This window comes from Elaeis guineensis, chromosome 6 (genome assembly GCF_000442705.2).
Source record: "Elaeis guineensis isolate ETL-2024a chromosome 6, EG11, whole genome shotgun sequence".
NCBI classification, from domain to species: domain Eukaryota; kingdom Viridiplantae; phylum Streptophyta; class Magnoliopsida; order Arecales; family Arecaceae; genus Elaeis; species Elaeis guineensis.
In genome coordinates, this window is record NC_025998.2 from 45,797,987 (window position 1) to 45,817,740 (window position 19,754).

At 45.4% G+C, this 19,754-nt stretch overlaps 1 pseudogene; it reads left to right on the plus strand.

Moving 5' to 3' along the window:
- Positions 1-13,736: 13,736 nt before the first annotated feature.
- Positions 13,737-18,658, plus strand: LOC105035514 (uncharacterized; annotated as a pseudogene).
- The last annotated feature ends 1,096 nt before the right edge of the window (positions 18,659-19,754 follow it).

Here is a 19,754-nt window from a genome sequence, read left to right on the forward strand (position 1 = left end):
AAAACAATGCTGCATAGCCCTATTTATGAAGGAGGATGAGTTCATAGCATGTTTAGCTGCAATGCAAAAGGTAGTTTGACTAAGAAAATTTCTACGAGATTTGGAAGTTATTGTTAATATTTCATAATCAATAAATTTATTATGATAGTGAAGCAACTCTAACAATCTCAAATATCATAGCAAGTTGAAGAATGTTGATATTAGATATAACTTCGTTAAAGATGGCATAGTGTAAGAGGTAGTCTTACTGTATATTTCTATGCAATGAACAGTTTCATATACCCCAAATAGATATAGCCCTAGATGTATATTTGTTACACATTAGATCTCTAGGATTGCATAAAATATGATTTATGTTATTTTGGGTCACTATGATATGTGTACATTGTATATGCATTATTATTAAGATCAGTAATATTTATTCAGTATATCTTCTGATATGTTTATAATATGCATGATTGAAACAATATATGAAGAAATTAGCACATGCGCATGCATATGTAACATAAAAGGTATGTCATGCATGTTAAGATTGGCTTTCTAATATGACTAATTGCTTGTAGAATTTGATAAGCAAGTAAAGATGAGACAATTTAAGCAAATGCCCTCTAGAAAGGGTGCATAGATTAAGTAGAAAGTCTCCTTGGTAATTGATCAAAATGAGATCCTAGTGATAATAAAGAGTCCTATGTAGATGCCCCACTATCCATATAACACATATAAAAGCCAGATGCAAGTTCTTAGTTTGGCACCTAAGAAAGGTGAGAAATTAGAACACTCAAGTTAGGTGCTAAATAGCAACTAAACTACAATCTATATGGTGTTTATCAGAGCTTCATATATATTTCTTTGAGGAGAAAGTAGATTGTAATATATGAATATCACACCACATGTGCTAAAGCAACCAAGAAGGGGAATGAGTAAATTTATCTTTATATCCTCACTATGTGAGACCCTTGATTGCTGCTTTAGCATATTAACAACAATATGAATTATTCAACTTGCAGGATGTTAATTCAAGGATTGATTGTAATGATAATAAAATATTGAGTACAAACAGTATTAATTGTATATTTCAAGAATGATTGTAGGCTTTCTTAAGTGCTCACAAAGATACTGTTGGTGCAAAAATCCGCCTGCGCCGGAGAAGCTGGAGATGAGGAAGCCGTGGTCGCCGCCGGGACCTGCAAGGGAAGTCTAAACCGGAGGTGGGGTTGCTCCGGCAAGACCCTCCGACGCTCAAGTCAGTTCTCTGCCTCAACAAGAATGGAGTGCTCGAACGGAGAATTTAGCAGAGTTTTTAGATAAGGCAAAAGAGCTTAAAAAATAACGTATCTGAGTCTCCCCTTTTATAGGCGGGGGAGGCAACGGACTGATGGCGACGTGTGTAACCGCCTGGTAGTGGGCCGCCCACGGTCAGGAGAATTGATTGCGAAAGATAATGGAGCAGACATGTGGGCATCACCTCGACTTGCCACGTGGAATCCGTTATGAGGGGTGGAGCAGCGTCCGTCGTCAGGAGAATCGCATGGTATCCGTCGCAGGAGGTGGAGCAGGTTCGTGGCCGTTACTGTGGCCTGCCAGAGGGATAATGGAGCTGTGCGGAGTCCGCCACAGGAAGTGGAGCAGGGCGGCTATGGCTGCTGCGGCTGCTGCGGCTTGTCAGGGAATGATGATACTGCGTGGAGTCCGCCACAGGAGGTGGAGCAGGGTCACGGCCGTTTTGAGGTCCTGTCAGGGGGCGTGGATCTGTCGATTGAAGCTCGACAATGGTCGGAGCCGTCGTGAGCGGAGCCCGGCTCCCGTAGGAGTCCGGGCGGAGCTGTGCTGATGGCGGCAGAGCCCGGCTCCCATAGGAGTCCGGGCGAAGCTGTGCTGATGTCGTCGGTGGAGCCCGGCTCCCGTAGGAGTCCGGGCGGAGCTGCGCTGCAAACAAAGTCAAGGGTGAAGTCCGACCCTGATAGGAGTCCGGATTGAGCTTACCAGCAATTGATATTGAAAGCGGAGCCCGGCTCCCGTAGGAGTTCGGGCGGAGCTGTTTTGATGTTGGCGGCGGAGTCCGGCTCCCGTGGGAGTCCGGACGGAGCTGTACTTGCTGATGGCGGTGGAGCCCGGCTCCCGTAGGAGTCCGGGCGGAGCTGCGCTTGCAGATGGCGGTGGAGCCCGGCTCCCGTAGGAGTCCGGGCGGAGCTGCGCTGATGTCGTCGGTGGAGCCCGGCTCCCGTAGGAGTCCGGGCGGAGCTGCACTTGCTGATGGCGGTGGAGCCCGGCTCCCGCAGGAGTCCGGGCGGAGCTGCGCTTGCTGATGGCGGCGGAGCCCGGCTCCCGTAGGAGTCCGGGCGGAGCTGCGCTGATGTCGTCGGTGGAGCCCGGCTCCCGTAGGAGTCCGGGCGGAGCTGCGCTGCAAACAAAGTCAAGGGTGAAGTCCGGCTCTGATAAGAGTCCGGATTGAGCTTACCAGCAATTGATATTGAGAGCGGAGCCCGGCTCCCGTAGGAGTCTGGGCGGAGCTGTTTTGATGTTGGCGGCAGAGTCCGGCTCCCGTGGGAGTCCGGACGGAGCTGTACTTGCTGATGGCGGTGGAGCCCGGCTCCCGTAGGAGTCCGGGCGGAGCTGCGCTTGCTGATGGCGGTGGAGTCCGGCTCCCGTAGGAGTCCGGGCGGAGCTGCGCTGATGTCGTCGGTGGAGCCCGGCTCCCGTAGGAGTCCGGGCGGAGCTGCACTTGCTGATGGCGGTGGAGCCCGGCTCCCGTAGGAGTCCGGGCGGAGCTGCACTTGCTGATGACGGCGGAGCCCGGCTCCCGTAGGAGTCCGGGCGGAGCTGCGCTGATGTCGTCGGTGGAGCCCGGCTCCCGTAGGAGTCCGGGCGGAGCTGCGCTGCAAACAAAGTCAAGGGTGAAGTCCGGCTCTGATAAGAGTCCGGATTGAGCTTAGCAGCAGTTGATACTGAGAGCGGAGCCCGGCTCCCGTGGGAGTCCGGGCGGAGCTGCACTTGCTGATGGCGGTGGAGCCCGGCTCCCGTAGGAGTCCGGGCGGAGCTGCACTTGCTGATGGCAGTGGAGCCCGGCTCCCGTAGGAGTCCGGGCGGAGCTGCACTTGCTGATGGCGGTTCCGTCGTGGGTTCCGACTGTGGGTATTTTATACCCAACACCAGTCCCCCTACATCCGAGTTTTGAATTTCAAACGAAGGAAGTACACAGAAGTATAGTCGGAACCGTCCCTTCGAATCCCGCTGCCGCAGTCGCACCCCCCGCGTCGGGCTCTCCACCCCCTGCCCCTGAGGTCTGAGACCTCCGACCTTGTATCTTTCTTTTGTCGCCATATTTTCTTTCCGCTTGTCTTCAAAATTAATCAATAAAGTCGAACTTCTTATTGTGGATGGCCTTTCCTTCCCCCTGCTTCTTCTTTTCTGCCTTTCTTCTTGTAAAGAGTTGGTCTCTGACGTTTGCATCTTCCGATGGCAGTGTCCTGCCGAAGCACTTCCCTTGCCCCTGGGGGTCCCGCTGAAGTCAACTATCCAACGACTAAAAAAGGAGGTCCTCCACCTGACGAAGAAGTTGAAAAAGTCGGAGGGCGAGCTCTGCCAAGCAAAAAAATGCTACTCCGAGGCCGCCGCTGAGGCCGCCCACTTCAGGAGTCTTCAAGTGAAGGCAATCATGGACTACAGCCGGAGGAAGGCGAACTTTGCGAAGGAGCTCGAAGAATGCACGAAGAGCGCCAGCGACCGAACTTGGGCTCAAGAAGCCAGGATCAGCGCCCTTAAAGTGGAGCTGTCGGCTGCTAAGAGGAGGATCGGCCAGCTGGAAGAAAACTCATCCCGGCTCACAGCGCGGGATGAGCAGATATGGTCACAAAAAGTTTCCGACCTCCAGAGGCAGCTTCAAGACGCTGAGATGAGCCACGATGTGCAGCGGGCCAGCTGGCGCCGACAGGTAGAGGAGCACAAAGGGAGATTCCGTCGAGCGGCGGACGAGGTAGTCCGTCTCCAGAGGCAGTTGGTTACTAGGGCGCAGCTTGCTAACGCCCAAGATAACGAAGAGCTCCAAGCCTTGAGAGGCTCTGTCGAAGGGATTTCTGTCTCCCTTGGGGAGAAGACAGCTGAGCTTCAACAAGTAAAAATCCAACTGAGACTTGAGCGGAAGGCCGTCGCGGACGCAGAGGCGGAGTCCGATGTTTTGCGGAAGTGGCATCGGGAAGCGGAGGCTGAGAGCCGGCGACTTCGTCAGGCGCTCCAGGATATGCTGCAAAAGAAGGAAGAACTAGAGAAAACGGTGGAGACCCTGAGGCAGTCCTGGTCGGGGGATGGAGGTGATCACCTTATGTTAGAGGGAGCAGGACCTCCTTAGAGTTCTTTTGTAGTCACCTCTTTTTTGTAGCTGCCCCCCTTTTCTTTTCTTGTCATTTTGTCCCTCTTTTTCTGGCCGTCCTGACCCTGTAGTACATATATCAGAAATGAGAAAAAAGCATTTTGTGTTACCTTATCCGTGCGTAGCACCAATATTGTCGTTCGTTGACCCTTTCTCGTTGTTTGGCCTGTTTGGCTTAGAGGTCGTCGTGGGAAAGAGCTCTTCCCTTCCATCCGATCTCGTCATGTGGCCGAGCCTCGCCACCGTTTTTAACCCTTGCTGGCGAAGCGGCGGATGGAGCCCGGCTTTCTTAGGAGCCCGGGCGAAGTCTTTCTTGGGGATGGAACCCGGCTCCCGTAGGAGTCCGGGTGAAGTTTACCGTGGCGGCGGAATCTGGCTCCCGTAGGAGTCCGGGTGAAGCTTTCCTGGCGGTGGAACCCGGCTCCCGTAGGAGTCCGGGTGAAGCTTTACATGGCGGCGGAACCCGGCTCCCGTAGGAGTCCGGGTGAAGCTTTACATGGCGGCGGAACCCGGCTCCCGTAGGAGTCCGGGTGAAGCTTTTCATGGCGGCGGAACCCGGTTCCCGTAGGAGTCCGGGTGAAGCTTTACCTTGGCGGCGAAACCCGGCTCCCGTAGGAGTCCGGGTGAAGCTTTACATGGCGGCGGAACCCGGCTCCCGTAGGAGTCCGGGTGAAGCTTTACCTTGGCGGCGGAACCCGACTCCCGTAGGAGTCCGGGTGAAGCTTTACCTTGGCGGCGAAACCCGGCTCCCGTAGGAGTCCGGGTGAAGCTTTACATGGCGGCGGAACCCGGCTCCCGTAGGAGTCCGGGTGAAGCTTTAACTTGGCGGCGGAACCCGGCTTGAAGGAACCAGATCTAGGGTTTCAGGGTTAGATCTTGAAACTTTTTCAAGATCATACAGCGGAAGACTAAAATAAATCAAAATTTATTTTCTAAGATCAAAAAATCCCTAGATCTAAGATCCTATTACATGATTATTACATGGTATTAAATCAGAAATTAAAATATATATAAATATAGTATGAACTACATGTTGATCATATCAACATGTTTCTATACTAGCTACATCTAATGTATGTATTAAATAATAGATCAGATCTATTACCTTGCAAGTTAGACGCTCTAACCTCACTGATCCGGGCTTAAGGATGATGTTTCAAGCCGCACACGCGTCCGGCCTCTAGGAGTCGTCCACACGAGCCCACGAATCTCGATCAGAAGTCCTGCTTCAGGAAATCAGCACAGTATGCTAGTACTGCGCTGATCCTTCTTTGATGGTTGATCAAGTGCCTCCTTCTTCTTGATTTGGACTCTTCCAAAGATGGAAAGTAGAAGGAGGAGTTTCAGATCTGAGACGCTCTCAGGAAACTCAAGATGGAAGGAGGAAAGATATGAAAATAAAAACCCTAGAAGAAGACCCTCTTCTTCTTCACGTTTTTCTCTCTAGACACCCAAACTTGTGTCTTTTATATCTCCACGACCCAAAGGTATTTCTCTCTGATTTTTGGATGGCAGAAAGGCCTCTCAAATATCTATCTCCCCTTAAAATTTCATAAAGAAACTCGTCTTATATAGAGAGATATGATAGAGTCCTTGTCTCGGTCAAACACCTAGTCAAGGCTTATCCAAACATGGCAAGTAAAGGGACGCCCAACTCTTGAGCACCTCCTTCATATTTTCGTGGATGGATCAACAGAAAAGGGTACACAATGTAAACCCTAAAAGCCACGAAAATTCCAAAAAAAAATTTGGATAAATTCGGTGCAAAATTGAAAGAGTTTTGGATTTCTAAAACTCTATCTCATAGAATTCGAAATCCAAACTTATTCCTTTTAGATTTGATCCAAATCACCTTCCATGTAAGAAAGAAGAGAGGAGACCTTTTGTGAACGTGGGAGAGATCTGGGAGAGGGCTTTTGTCGCACAAAATAAGTGGAGATTGGCGTTGAATAAGAGAGAGGGCGTGGAGAAGGTTTTTGTGGTGCAAGGTGGAATCCTAGTCCTACTAGGATTCTGTCTCATAACTTGTTTTAATTTGGTTTCCCAAACCAAATCAAATCAAAATTAGATCAACCCAATTAAAATAGGTCTTAACCTAATTAAGAACTTAATTTAATCAGATTAAATTAGATTTAAATCTGATTTAATTTTCTAATCAAATTAGAAATTAGATTGACCCAAGTCCTAGTTGAACTAGGACTAGTCTTTCCTTGCACTTGGCTTATCCAATAAACCAATTGGACTTGATCCAATCAAGCCCAAATCAAATCTAATTAAATCATATTTAATTAGACTTAATCTCAGCCCATTGGCTTAATCAAATTAAGCTAATTAGCAATCGAATTGCTAATCGATCCTCCTGCAACACTTGCACTGGGTTAAATGTCAATCGTATTGATTATTTAACCCTATAATGATTCTTAATCGTTGATCAACCATCCGATCGGATCATGAACTCTAATGTGTGTGACCTCATAGGTCCGAACCTAAGCCGGTAGCATAGAAATAAATTCCTATACCAATCGAAGTGACCATCTAGCAATGGTACCCGACGTCCGGATAGGTCGAATGTGTAGAACAACATCCTTAGAACCCATGCGGATATAGTTTTCATATAATTCATCCCCTTGACCAAAATGATCATAGGACACCCCAGAGCTCAACTGTCAACTCTGATCAGGTTGTCCACATTGTATTTCAAAATATCAAATCCATCTGATGGATTACCCTGGCCAAGGTTTTGCTAAATTGAAATACAACGACTCATTCTTCTCCAACTCTTGGAGTGGTCAATCCCATCTCGATCACACTCTGACTTCGCAAGTACTTGACTGTGCCCAGAAGCCTTCCTTCCCTGAATTAGAAATTCAGTTAGTCCAGTACCAAAGCACAGTGAGTTGCTTGCAAGTCACTGAGGTGATCTCAAGTCTAAGGGACACTTATACCTATATCCCATCAGAGACATTCTCGACAGTAGAATGCTCTGGAGTTGGTCACGTTCAATGACGATGTACCCTTACATCTCACCTGTATGCCATACCAGTGTCTCCACACTCCTTGGTTAAGAGGACAACCAACCCATATGGCCTACAGCGACCTATGCTTGATAGAAGCTGTCGTCCTTATTAACAGCCTATCATTTGGTCGTGAACAGTTTTAAGGACTAATCGATAAATCCTCTCTTTATCGAACTTAAATAGTCCTAAGAACTTCATCATAACAACGGAGTTCATTAGAAGATGAAAGCTTATGATGAAAATGCCAAATATATTTTATTTATTAACAAATCAATTACAATACTTGGTTGCTCAACCGTCAACAGCTTGACGATTGGCTTTTTGGGACACATTTCCCAACACGGCTCCCGTAGGAGTCCGGGTGAAGCTTTACCTGGCGGCGGAACCCGGCTCCCGTAGGAGTCCGGGTGGAGTTTACCTTGGCGGTGGAACCTGGCTCCCGTAGGAGTCCGGGTCTTCCATTTTGCTTGAGCCGGCGCGAGGTTCTCGTTATCAGCCTGACTTGTGGGGGCGCGTTAGGGCGCTGTAAGGCCTCTCCCCCCTCCGGTCTAAAAGAACCGGGCCTTCAACTTTGCTCATGCCAGGACGAGGTTCTCCTCCTGTTCCTGACATGGCTATGGGGGCACATTAGGGCGTTGCAAGGCCTCTCCCCCCATCCGGTCTAAAAGAACCGGGCCTTTGACTTTGCTCAAGTTAGGGCGAGGTTTTCCTCCTGTCCCTAACAGGGCTGTGGGGGCACATTAGGGCGTTGTAAGGCCTCTCCCCCCATCCGGTCTAAAAGAACCGGGCCTTTGACTTTGCTCAAGTTAGGGCGAGGTTTTTCTCCTGTCCCTAACAGGGCTGTGGGGGCACATTAGGGTGTTGTAAGGCCTCTCCCCCCATCCGGTCTAAAAGAACCGGGCCTTTGACTTTGCTCATGTCAGGACGAGGTTCTCCTCCTGTTCCTGACATGACCGTTGTTTTTTGGAGAGGTCATATCCAGTCATAATACATCCGCGTTAAGCAGGAGGAGTGCGTTAGCTAGAAAGAAAAGTAGATTCAAAATGAAACAGTAAGCAATACATTTACAGTTCTCCCGCTCCTCCTTGAGGCCCTCCGGCGATGGAGTCGATGGTCCCGATAGGAGGCCGATCCCCGGGCTGCTCCTCCCTCTTCTGCGGTTCGGGCGGTGGGAGGGCTCTTGGCCGATCTCCTCTACCCTCAGGCCTGCGGCGGATGAATCTGTCGAGCCGACCTCGCCGGATGAGCTCCTCGATCTCGTCCTGGAGCTGGATGCACTCTTCGGTGTCGTGGCCGTGGTCGCGGTGGTAGAGGCAGAACTTGTTGGGGTTGCGCTTCCCGGGGTGCGTGCGCATCCTCTCCGGCCTAGGGATCAGCTCCCTGACCTTCATCAGTACCTGGGTCTTCGAGGCGTTGAGGGGGGCGTAGCTGCGGAACTTCCCTGGCGGGGAACCCCGCCGAAACCTGTTGTCCGGGCTTCTCTGCCTGCGTGCCCGGGGTGGAGTATGGGCGCGCTTGTGCCCAGGAGGGGATCGGGAGCGAGGCCGGACTTCCCTTGGCCTCTTCTCAACTGCGGGCTTGCCAGAATCTCCCACCTGACGCTCCCCCGCAGTCTCTTCATCCTTCATTTTGAAGGCCTCTTCCGCTCGGGCATATCCTTCAGCCCGAGCCAGCAGATCAGCAAAATCCCTGGGGTACTTCTTCTCCAGGGAGTACAAGAGATCATTCTTCTGAAGGCCACCTTTCAGGGTGGCCATGGCAACCGACTGGTCCAAGTTCCGGACCTCCAACGCCGCGATGTTGAAGCGGTTGATGTAGGCTCGTATGGACTCCCCTTCCCTCTGCTTGATGTTGATGAGGGACTCCGAACCTTTTCGGGGATGTCGGCTGCTGACAAAATGGGCCACGAATTGGTGGCTCATTTGGTCGAAGGAGAAGATGGTACCCGGCTTCAGTGCCGAGTACCAGTTTCTTGCTGCTCCCTTCAAAGTAGACGGGAAAGCCCGGCACAAGATGGCGTCGGGGGCACCATGAAGCAGCATCATCGTTCGGAAGGCCTCCAGGTGGTCCACCGGGTCCGACGTCCCGTCGTAGCTTTCAAACTGGGGGAGCTTGAAATTCGGCGGGATCGGTTCCTGCATAATCATTTGGGAGAAGGGAGGGTCAGTGCAGATATCCTCACCATAAGCGGGAGGCGCATGGCGGAGTTCTTCGATCCGTCGGTTCATCTCCTGGAGCCTCCGGTCCAGGAAATCCTCTCGACTTCGAGTCTCGAGGGTTCTTTGGCAGAACGGGGGCAGGGATCTCCCAGGGGTGGAGTCGTGGTCCGACTGAGGGCTCTCCACCCTTGGATTCGCCTTCTCGGGAAGGATGGGGCGGCTGGCCCAGGTGGCCCGCCCCACCGTCGGGTTCTGGCATTCCGGAGATGCCCCTTCCGGATGCGCTGACGCCTGCGGCGGCTGCTGCTGCATCGCCTGTACGGCCTCGATGAGGCCCTTGACCTGCTGCGCCAGCAAGTCAAACTGCTCCGCGCCGACCGCCGTCGCCGGAGGGGGAGGAGGAGCTGGCTGAGAAACGGGAGGGGAGGCCGGAGCCTGAGATCTGGCCGTGGAGGCCGTGGACCGCCGGGTGGACGCCCTGCGCGGAGGCATCGGGTGTCGATCTCGCATGGGAGGATTAGAAGTAGATGACGGAGAGATGGCCGGAGGTGGCTCCGTTGAGCGCTCCTTCAAGAACAAGGGTGCTGCGAAGACACAGGGCCCCTTCCTCTAGCGCCAATCCTGTTGGTGCAAAAATCCGCCTGCGCCGGAGAAGCTGGAGATGAAGAAGCCACGGTCGCCGCCGGGACCTGCAAGGGAAGTCTAAACCGGAGGTGGGGTTGCTCCGGCAAGACCCTCCGATGCTCAAGTCAGTTCTCTGCCTCAACAAGAATGGAGTGCTCGAACGGAGAATTTAGCAGAGTTTTTAGATAAGGCAAAAGAGCTTAAAAAATAATGTATCTGAGTCCCCCCTTTTATAGGCGGGGGAGGCAACGGACTGATGGCGACGTGTGTAACTGCCTGGTAGTGGGCCGCCCACGGTCAGGGGAATTGATTGTGAAAGATAATGGAGCAGACACGTGGGCATCACCTCGACTTGCCATGTGGAATCCGTTATGAGGGGTGGAGCAGCGTCCGTCGTCAGGAGAATCGCATGGTATCCGTCGCAGGAGGTGGAGCAGGTTCGTGGCCGTTACTGTGGCCTGCCAGAGGGATAATGGAGCTGTGCGGAGTCTGCCACAGGAAGTGGAGCAGGGCGGCTATAGCTGCTGCGGCTTGTCAGGGAATGATGATACTGCGTGGAGTCCGCCACAGGAGGTGGAGCAGGGTCGCGGCCGTTTTGAGGTCCTGTCAGGGGGCGTGGATCTGTCGATTGAAGCTCGGCAATGGTCGGAGCCGTCGTGAGCGGAGCCCGGCTCCCATAGGAGTCCGGGCGGAGCTGTGCTGATGTCGTCGGTGGAGTCCGGCTCCCGTAGGAGTCTGGGCGGAGCTGCACTGCAAACAAAGTCAAGGGTGAAGTCCGGCCCTGATAGGAGTCCGGATTGAGCTTACCAGCAATTGATATTGAGAGCGGAGCTCGGCTCCCGTAGGAGTCCGGGCGGAGCTGTTTTGATGTTGGCGGCGGAGTCCGGCTCCCGTGGGAGTCCGGGCGGAGCTGTACTTGCTGATGGCGGTGGAGCCCGGCTCCCGTAGGAGTCCGGGCGGAGCTGCGCTTGCTGATGGCGGCGGAGCCCGGCTCCCGTAGGAGTCCGGGCGGAGCTGCGCTGATGTCGTCGGTGGAGCCCGGCTCCCGTAGAAGTCCGGGCGGAGCTGCACTTGCTGATGGCGGCGGAGCCCGGCTCCCGTAGGAGTCCGGGCGGAGCTGCGCTGATGTCGTCGGTGGAGCCCGGCTCCCGTAGGAGTCCGGGCGGAGCTGCGCTGCAAACAAAGTCAAGGGTGAAGTCCGGCTCTGATAAGAGTCCGGATTGAGCTTACCAGCAATTGATATTGAGAGCGGAGCCCGGCTCCCGTAGGAGTCCGGGCGGAGCTGTTTTGATGTTGGCGGCGGAGTCCGGCTCCCGTGGGAGTCTGGGCAGAGCTGTACTTGCTGATGGCGGTGGAGCCCGGCTCCCGTAGGAGTCCGGGCGGAGCTGCGCTTGCTGATGGCGGCGGAGCCCGGCTCCCGTAGGAGTCCGAGCGGAGCTGCGCTGATGTCGTCGGTGGAGCCCGGCTCCCGTAGGAGTCCGGGCAGAGCTGCACTTGCTGATGGTGGTGGAGTCCGGCTCCCGTAGGAGTCCGGGCGGAGCTGCGCTTGCTGATGGCGGTGGAGCCCGGCTCCCGTAGGAGTCTGGGCGGAGCTGCGCTGATGTCGTCGGTGGAGCTCGGCTCCCGTAGGAGTCCGGGCGGAGCTGTGCTGCAAACAAAGTCAAGGGTGAAGTCTGGCTCTGATAAGAGTCCGGATTGAGCTTACCAGCAGTTGATACTGAGAGCGGGGCCCGGCTCCCGTGGGAGTCCGGGCGGAGCTGTTCTTGCTGATGGCGGTGGAGCCCGGCTCCCGTAGGAGTCCGGGCGGAGCTGCACTTGCTGATGGCGGTGGAGCCCGGCTCCCGTAGGAGTCCGGGCGGAGCTGCACTTGCTGATGGCGGTTCCGCCGTGGGTTCCGGCTGTGGGTATTTTATACCCAACAGATACATTAAGTCAAAAAAAAAGATCTTCTCAAAGAAATCAAGTCAAAAAAATTTTCAAGATGAATTACAAAAGTTTGAAAGGCCACGTTATGAAGAAAATAAATCTAGAAATATATTTACAAAAATATATCAAGTCAAGGAAGAAATTTTTTCAAAAAAATCAAGCCAAAAGACTTTTCAAGATGAATTATATATGTTTGAGATAGCACACTATGAAGAAAGTTAAGTTAGAAGTAATAAGTCAATAACACCATGAGCTTAAAAGTTTAGAAAAATATGGAGAAGCCTAGAATAAGCAATTTCAATATTAGAAAGTTTTTGAAGTATTTTAGGAGTATTGAGATCAAGAAATATAAGTTTGAGATGCCAAATTTTAAAGAAAATAAAGTTGGAAGTCATGAATTGATCCTAAGTTTTATGAGCCATCTTTGGCACGCTTGAAAGAATTTAGCACACTTGTTAACCGACTAAGATAGAATTTAAGCCAACTCAATTAGGCAAACGAACAAAAATAAAAGCTATAATTTTTTCTTAGCCGATTTAGAGTTTGAATGAGCCGACTCAACATTCTAACAGCATAACGGCTAATTTTTTTTTTACTATTTTTAATAGATAAAAATTATGTCTAATAGCTATTTTGGCTTTTGTAATGGCTAGTATATGTGCTCAAACCAATTTTAAGGTTATCTAAGACTTGGAATTCAATTGAAAAGCAAGAGAAAGATTGAAAAAGAAAAAAACTTTACTTTTTATTGAATGCATTGGGAGATAAAGAGAAGTTAAGAGATTTGATTGTATAGGTAACCAACTGAAAAATCCTTCGTGTATCCATTCAAGCCTCTCTCATCATTAAAAAAAAAGTCAAGTCTATAAAGAGCATCAATCAACGACTTCTCCAAGCTTCAATGATTTTTATTTTTTTGAGCTTTAGCTCATTTTTTCTGTACTCAATTATTTTATTATTTTTTTATAAGTTTCTTTGAGGAAAAAAAAATTGAGTTGAGGCCTGTTCAAGTCTGAAATTGGATGATATAGGATTTTACTTGATGAACTCGGAAAAATCAAAACCAACTGGGTTGATTGTAAACTCGTGAAGACAATCGATATAAGATTTTGATTGATAAGCTCGAAAAAATCAACTGAATTTGACTGTGAGTCTAGTAAAATAATTACATTATAATCAAGTAAATTGTAGTAGAATTTTCAAGAAGACTTACGGAGTGAACGTAGGTATTGAATTTGGCACCAAACCACTATAAATTTTATGTGCTTGTGATTATATTTTATATTTATTTTTTATTTTTTATTATATATTTATTTTTTATATAGTATTCTATAAATATACTTAAATTTATTTTTGTATACAATACTATAAAAAAAATCACATGCATCCATGCTTTTTAGTCACACATACATGGATAAAAAATTAAATTTTAAAAAAAAAATTATATATACTCATATTTATCAAATATGAAAATATGATAATTAATTTTTAATTTATATTTTAATAATTAAATATAAATAAATTAAATTTGTTAATAATAATTTAAATTTATTAAAAAATATATTAAATATTGATGAATCGTATTCTAAAGTACATGATCTATCTTAAGTAAAACAATAAAATTATCCTTCTCTCTTTTATTTCTCCCAAATTGACGTGTTCTAATCCTGTTTTGTTTTCTGAACCCTAAATCCCCCAAAGCCTGTGATCCTCCATGCTCTTACCCTCGGTTGGGCTCCGATTCGCGCCCCTCCCACTCACCAATCTCGCCTGCTGGTTCTCCTTCGCGTCTCCTCTCCATCCATTCCGTTCTTCACCGCCGAAGATGGCGAGCAACGTCTCCAGTGTCTACATCCATGTGGTGGATGATGTCATCAACAAGGTCCATGATGAGTTTATCAATTTCAGCGTCGAGGAGAACGTCTTGACCGAGCTCCAAGCGGTGATTTTTTCTTCTCCCCTTTCCGCTACCAAAATCCGCTCCCCCCCCCACCCCAACCCCTCAAAAAAAAAAAAAAAAATTTTTTTTAATCCGCCCTTTTTCTGGAGTTTTGATTTTTTTTGGTGCTTGGATTTTGTTTCTTTGATTTGGTTTACATGTTTCGACTTACAAATGGATTCTTGGAAAAATAAATCCAGCTCTGGGAGATGAAGATGTTGCAGTGCGGAGCCATCAGCGGGACGATAGAGAGGCCGCCACCTGCCCAGAAGCATGCCGGACCGATCACGCCCGTCCATGATCTGAATGTACCATATGAAGGGCCTGCGGAGGAGTACGAGACCCCGACGGCTGAGATGCTCTTTCCACCGGTGAGCTCTTGGCTTCCCTTGTGCATTTGACTGCGTAATGACACTTTCGACGAAACCCTCGTTTCGTAGCGTTATCTGCGCCTGATCTTCTTTTCCTTTTTCTTTTCTTTTCTTTTTTTTTTTCAATTTTCCATTTTCTTTGGGCTTTGGCTGCAGACTCCTCTACGAACCCCCATTCAAACTCCGTTGCCAAGAACAGATCAGTCGATGTATAACATCCCTACAGCCCCCTCTGATTATGCTCCATCTCCAACAACTGATATCAGAAATGGTGTTGATTTAAAAGCTGGAAGGCCTAGCCCATACATGGTATGCTAATACATAAATGAATTATCTAGGTTATATAATTTGTTCAGCAAGATAAACTGTCATTATTCATTTAATCTAGTTAATGTGGTAAACGATAGTGTTACTTTGGGATGCTCGATGTCGTGAACATATGCGACAGTTCCAAAGATCACCAATTTATTAGTATTTCAAAAGGTTTACGTCATAGATGGTATTGATGCAATAAGATCCTCCTGAACTTTGCTCATGAATTTTGCAGCAACCACCCTCCTCTTGGATGACTCAAAGACCCTGGGTGTTGATGTCAATGTGGGTAAGCACAGGGAACTTGGTACTACTTGCTTGAGCATGCTGGTGGTAGTTTTGTCAACCAAGTAATATTATATGAACAAGTTGATAGTAAAAGATTGATGCGCTTTATGTGGTGTTGTGTCCTGAAGCTTACGTGGAAGGACGTGATGAGGTGGATAGAGGAGCTTCTGATAAACCCATGACCCAGGTTTACTATTTGTTGAGTATGACATTTGGGTTGCTAATTTATTGTTCATGCACATGAACACATTTTTATAGATATTTGAAAAAGCTTGTTCATCATAGGGAATTGTGTGTACAAGCTGTGCATACCTATTGGACTGTTATCTAGTTTCTATTTGCGTTGTGTATTGCTTGAGGAAACATTTCAATGCATTTCCAGCATATTCCATATGATTGCGCATTTGTGAATTACAATTTTTTTCGTTTTCTATGATGTATTGGTATACATCTTTTGTCTTTTGAAGTATGCTGTCAATTCCCACAAAAGGGTGTGAAGTGGTGAAAAGTTGAGTCTGGAGCTAAAAAGGTCGGTTTGGATTTTCAGGACTTCTTCACGGTCTCCTCTGGAAAACGCAAAAGGGACGATTATGTGTCCCAGTTAACTTCTGGAGGTTATATGCCGCAACAAGATGGAAGTGGAGATGTGATGATAGAATTTCTTCCACCGGAGGTGAATTGTAAAACTTACAAAATCATGACCTGCTTTCTTGTTTTTTCTCCTACTTTAATTGCAGTAGAGATTAATTTGTTGTTGATGCCACCAGACTTACTAAGGTTAGTTCAGTCTGTCAACTGATTATGTTTGTGAAGGTGGAAAGTGCCCTGTGCTTTGTTGATATCTCAAAACTCCAATTAGTGATGGTTGGCTGGAAATGCTATGTGATATGGATAATTATCATTTCCAACTATAACCACAATGAACATGCTTTAACTTATCAATTTGGTCTGCAGTAATTTTGCCCACTAGTTCCTCGAATCTCTCTAGTGACTTTTCTAGTCCTTTTTTTTTTTGGGAAGTATTGCATATTCAGGTGCATGAGATTAGTGTCATCATAAAAATAATCGTTAAAAAATTATAACATCTATTTCTTACATTTTGGATGGATAAATATTTCATAATTTTCGTGTGGATGTCAAACATTGTAAATTTATGAAGTGCCTTTTTTGAGCATGTCCTTTGTGGGCCAACTAGAATGATCTAATGTTAAATTAAGTGGACAAAGAAATATATTGAAACCCAATAACCTTCTGCATCGAGACTTATGTAAAGTTTTGTCATTATTGTATTCGCTTTTGCCAATGTTAAGCCTACCTATGTTTTCTACAATGATGGTATAGTTGCAGAATCAATGGGGTTAGGCTTGCAACTCTATAACAACAAATGTTCATTTCAGATGTGTCAAGGATATGCTTAAATTTTCATTGTAAAGCATTATTATAATTATCAAACATTGAGACATGTTTGCAGTGTTGGCTTTGTGAGTCCTTCTTGCTAATTCCTATATATAAAGCATGCCATGTAATGTACCCCAAGCATTTTGTGTAATCTTTCTCATAACATCCATTCATGTTTTTTTTGGTAAGCACAATGATGCAACTCCATATAATTTATGGTAAAATTGTCGACTTATTTCGTTGCACTTGTTCTGCATACCTATCAGAAGAGACAAGATTTTATGTTGGTTATGTCAAGTGGGTATCATGGTAATCTTCAAAAGTGGGGATCTTCATAGATAAAGTGGACCCAACTGGAGAAGATGCCTTATAAGCTTCTTTATTTCCTGGCTCTTTATAAATATCTTGAGGTCATCAAAAACAATTTCATCATAAGATGGATCAACAATGGGCATCCCTTGTCATTCAATTGGATGTTACTTTATAAGATATTTGACATTGAAGACCACCTCCATTTACTTCATTGATCTTTCAAACCTTGGACCTCTGTGCCCTTTTTTCATGTGATTGTCTTTTCATGTGGTTTCTTCTCTTCCGTAACTTCATAAAATTCTACTTTTGAGCTTCTCGCTGTTGTTGCTCAATTTTTTCATAACAAATTTAACATTTTTTTGTTATAAATAAACTATCTTACCATTTTCTCTACTCAAGTCTCAGTTGACAGTAATGTGTTATTTAATTGACACAGCATTCAAATTTAACGATTTAAGAGTACAAATTTTATTTGTTTTCATTTTATTGTTTTGAAGGACCAGTAGTTTACAAAAATAGAATTTTAAATTTGATTTCTATTATCCAGGTTGTAGTATGCTGCAGTCTACTGTGTATTATAATTATGTTATTAATAAAAGATTCTGGCTGGAGGACTTGTACATTTTATATTTCTATTCTTTCTGTTTGATCAATTTCTGTAAAACATTGGTATTGCAATAAAAGAATAATACTGGATTTCAAACATTGGTAAATTTTAATCATAAATTACACACTTCAGAGCCTTTTGTATTAGCTAATCAAGTGGAGCAGGTATGGTATGTAAAAGATCCAAAAGAAAGTGGATGGCATGTGGTTAGAAAGACAAAGCCAAGGGATTACTTTGATATGAACGAGGACTTTAATGAGGCTGATGAAGGGTTGGAAATTGAGCAACAAATAGATCTTCATGCTAGCAATTATGACAATGAGACTGATGTGGAGGATGAGCATAATGTAATATAGAAAAGAGATGATATTGAAGGAATTGAGATTGTAACCTAGTAATAATAATATATTTCTATGCATATATGAATAATATTTCTATTTATTTCTTGGTTTTATGGTACTAACATTATTCCTTTTAATTATAGGTGTTGTAATTATACGTGTTACCTCAACTAAAAGTATATGTAAGTGACATAGTTTTTAATCATGCAGTAGTGGCTATTATAATGATCCACTGACATGTATCTTTCTATCTAACCCTACTTTTGTATGGAGTCTGAAAATGCTTACAAGTTACAATGTTGGCCAGCTTCTGTCCAGTAAACGAACTCCATCCTTTTTGAGTCATTTATTTGTTATTGTATTGGTCTCTTTTGTTTACCTTTTCCTTGTTGCATCTGCTGGATCTTTGTATTCACAAATATATTTAGATTTTTGCTGTTATTGACTCACTTAAGCATCTTGTTTCTATTTGATGCCTGATATAGTTTGGATGTCATGATTGAAAATAATTGACTTTGTATATCACTTTGAAATAACTATCCAAGGCATTGATTGACGATGAGGCCTTTTATGAGATCAAATATTTTGGTGTAGCTGGGGGCATCTCAGGCATTACTAGCAAACTATTAGGGTATGTATAGGTTCATAAATTCATGAAAGTATTTAACAGATGCATGTTAATGATATTTAGTGATTCACTTTGAACAGAAGGTTTAGAAACACAAATCTTCATGACTATATTAAAGTAATTATTTTTTTTTTTTTTTGCAGATTCAGGTTGGAGATATGATGGATGGTGCCAAGGAAAGATAGAGTTTGTCTTGCTGATGGTTTCATAGGTTGATGAACTTTCAGATTTTACAAAGTTAATTTTTTGATGTCATCAATTTAAATTTACTTTATTTTCCTTTTGGTGTAACAAAAGTGAGCTTAGAACTTATGTATAAAGTGCAAGAGATCAGCTGAAATTTGTTTATTCCATGTTTTAAGTTCTAGTATTTATTTTTTTTTATATTCAAAAATTTGATGGCGTATGGTCTTGTTCTTTAGATTTTGATGAAATTAAAAAGATTGTTGGGATAATTTTTTTGAGACTATCACTATGTATGTTCAGTTCTCTTTAATACAATAGTGAAGATTATCTTATTTGCAGTTGTTTCATCTTGTTAAAGCTATTAATCTTCATATATTGTTTCGTGATATATGTGCTTAAATAAATTATTAATATATTATTTTTATTTTTATTTATTATTACAGGTGATCTATATTTTGAAATTGAACAAGGCAGTAACGTCCAAAAGTTGATTGCATATCCATATTTTATTATTGATAGTAGAGGTCCATTTATATCCACGTTTTGGTAACTCTCACGTATTCTGATTCGTGTATATTTAGTTATCCATGTTTAATAAAGGGTGTATGTTAGGTCTATGTCTACGTATACACTCTCACCTACGTTGGATGTTACGTGGGTAAAGCAGATGATATATATACGGAAAGAAATAATGTGAGTATAAGCTATATCCACGTTGGACATATCTATGTTTAACCAAATGTGTGTATCAATATGGATGTGGGCATATCCCTAAATTTTTAGGCTTTTATCCTTGTATTTTTCATGTGGGTGTATTTTAGTTTTTTTGTAGTGCAAGTTATAAAATTTACTTTTAAGAAATCCAGTTTATCCCGCCTCCCCCCCCCTTTGTCTCCTCTTGAAAATATGGGATATTTCTATAAAAATAGTTTATTTGAATCCAAGTAGTAGAAGTATAAAAGAAAGATCATTTTGTTTTATGTTTACTACATGTATTCACCAATTGAATTGTTATATCGCTTATTATGGCCAGGATATAATTGCAGGTGCATAATGAGGCAAGAAGAGTTAAGTATAGCTCTTTGAAGGATTATATATGCTTCGTACCAAAAAAAAAAGCGATTATATATGCTTGGACTGACGCAACAAGATGGATCTAGTCTGCAGCAAGATATGTTTTGAGATTGTAGCCATTATATCATCCTTAATTGGTGTATAGTGTCAACCTCCCAAGTGCAAGTATACTCATAGAATAACTTATTATTGGGTGGATAGATGTA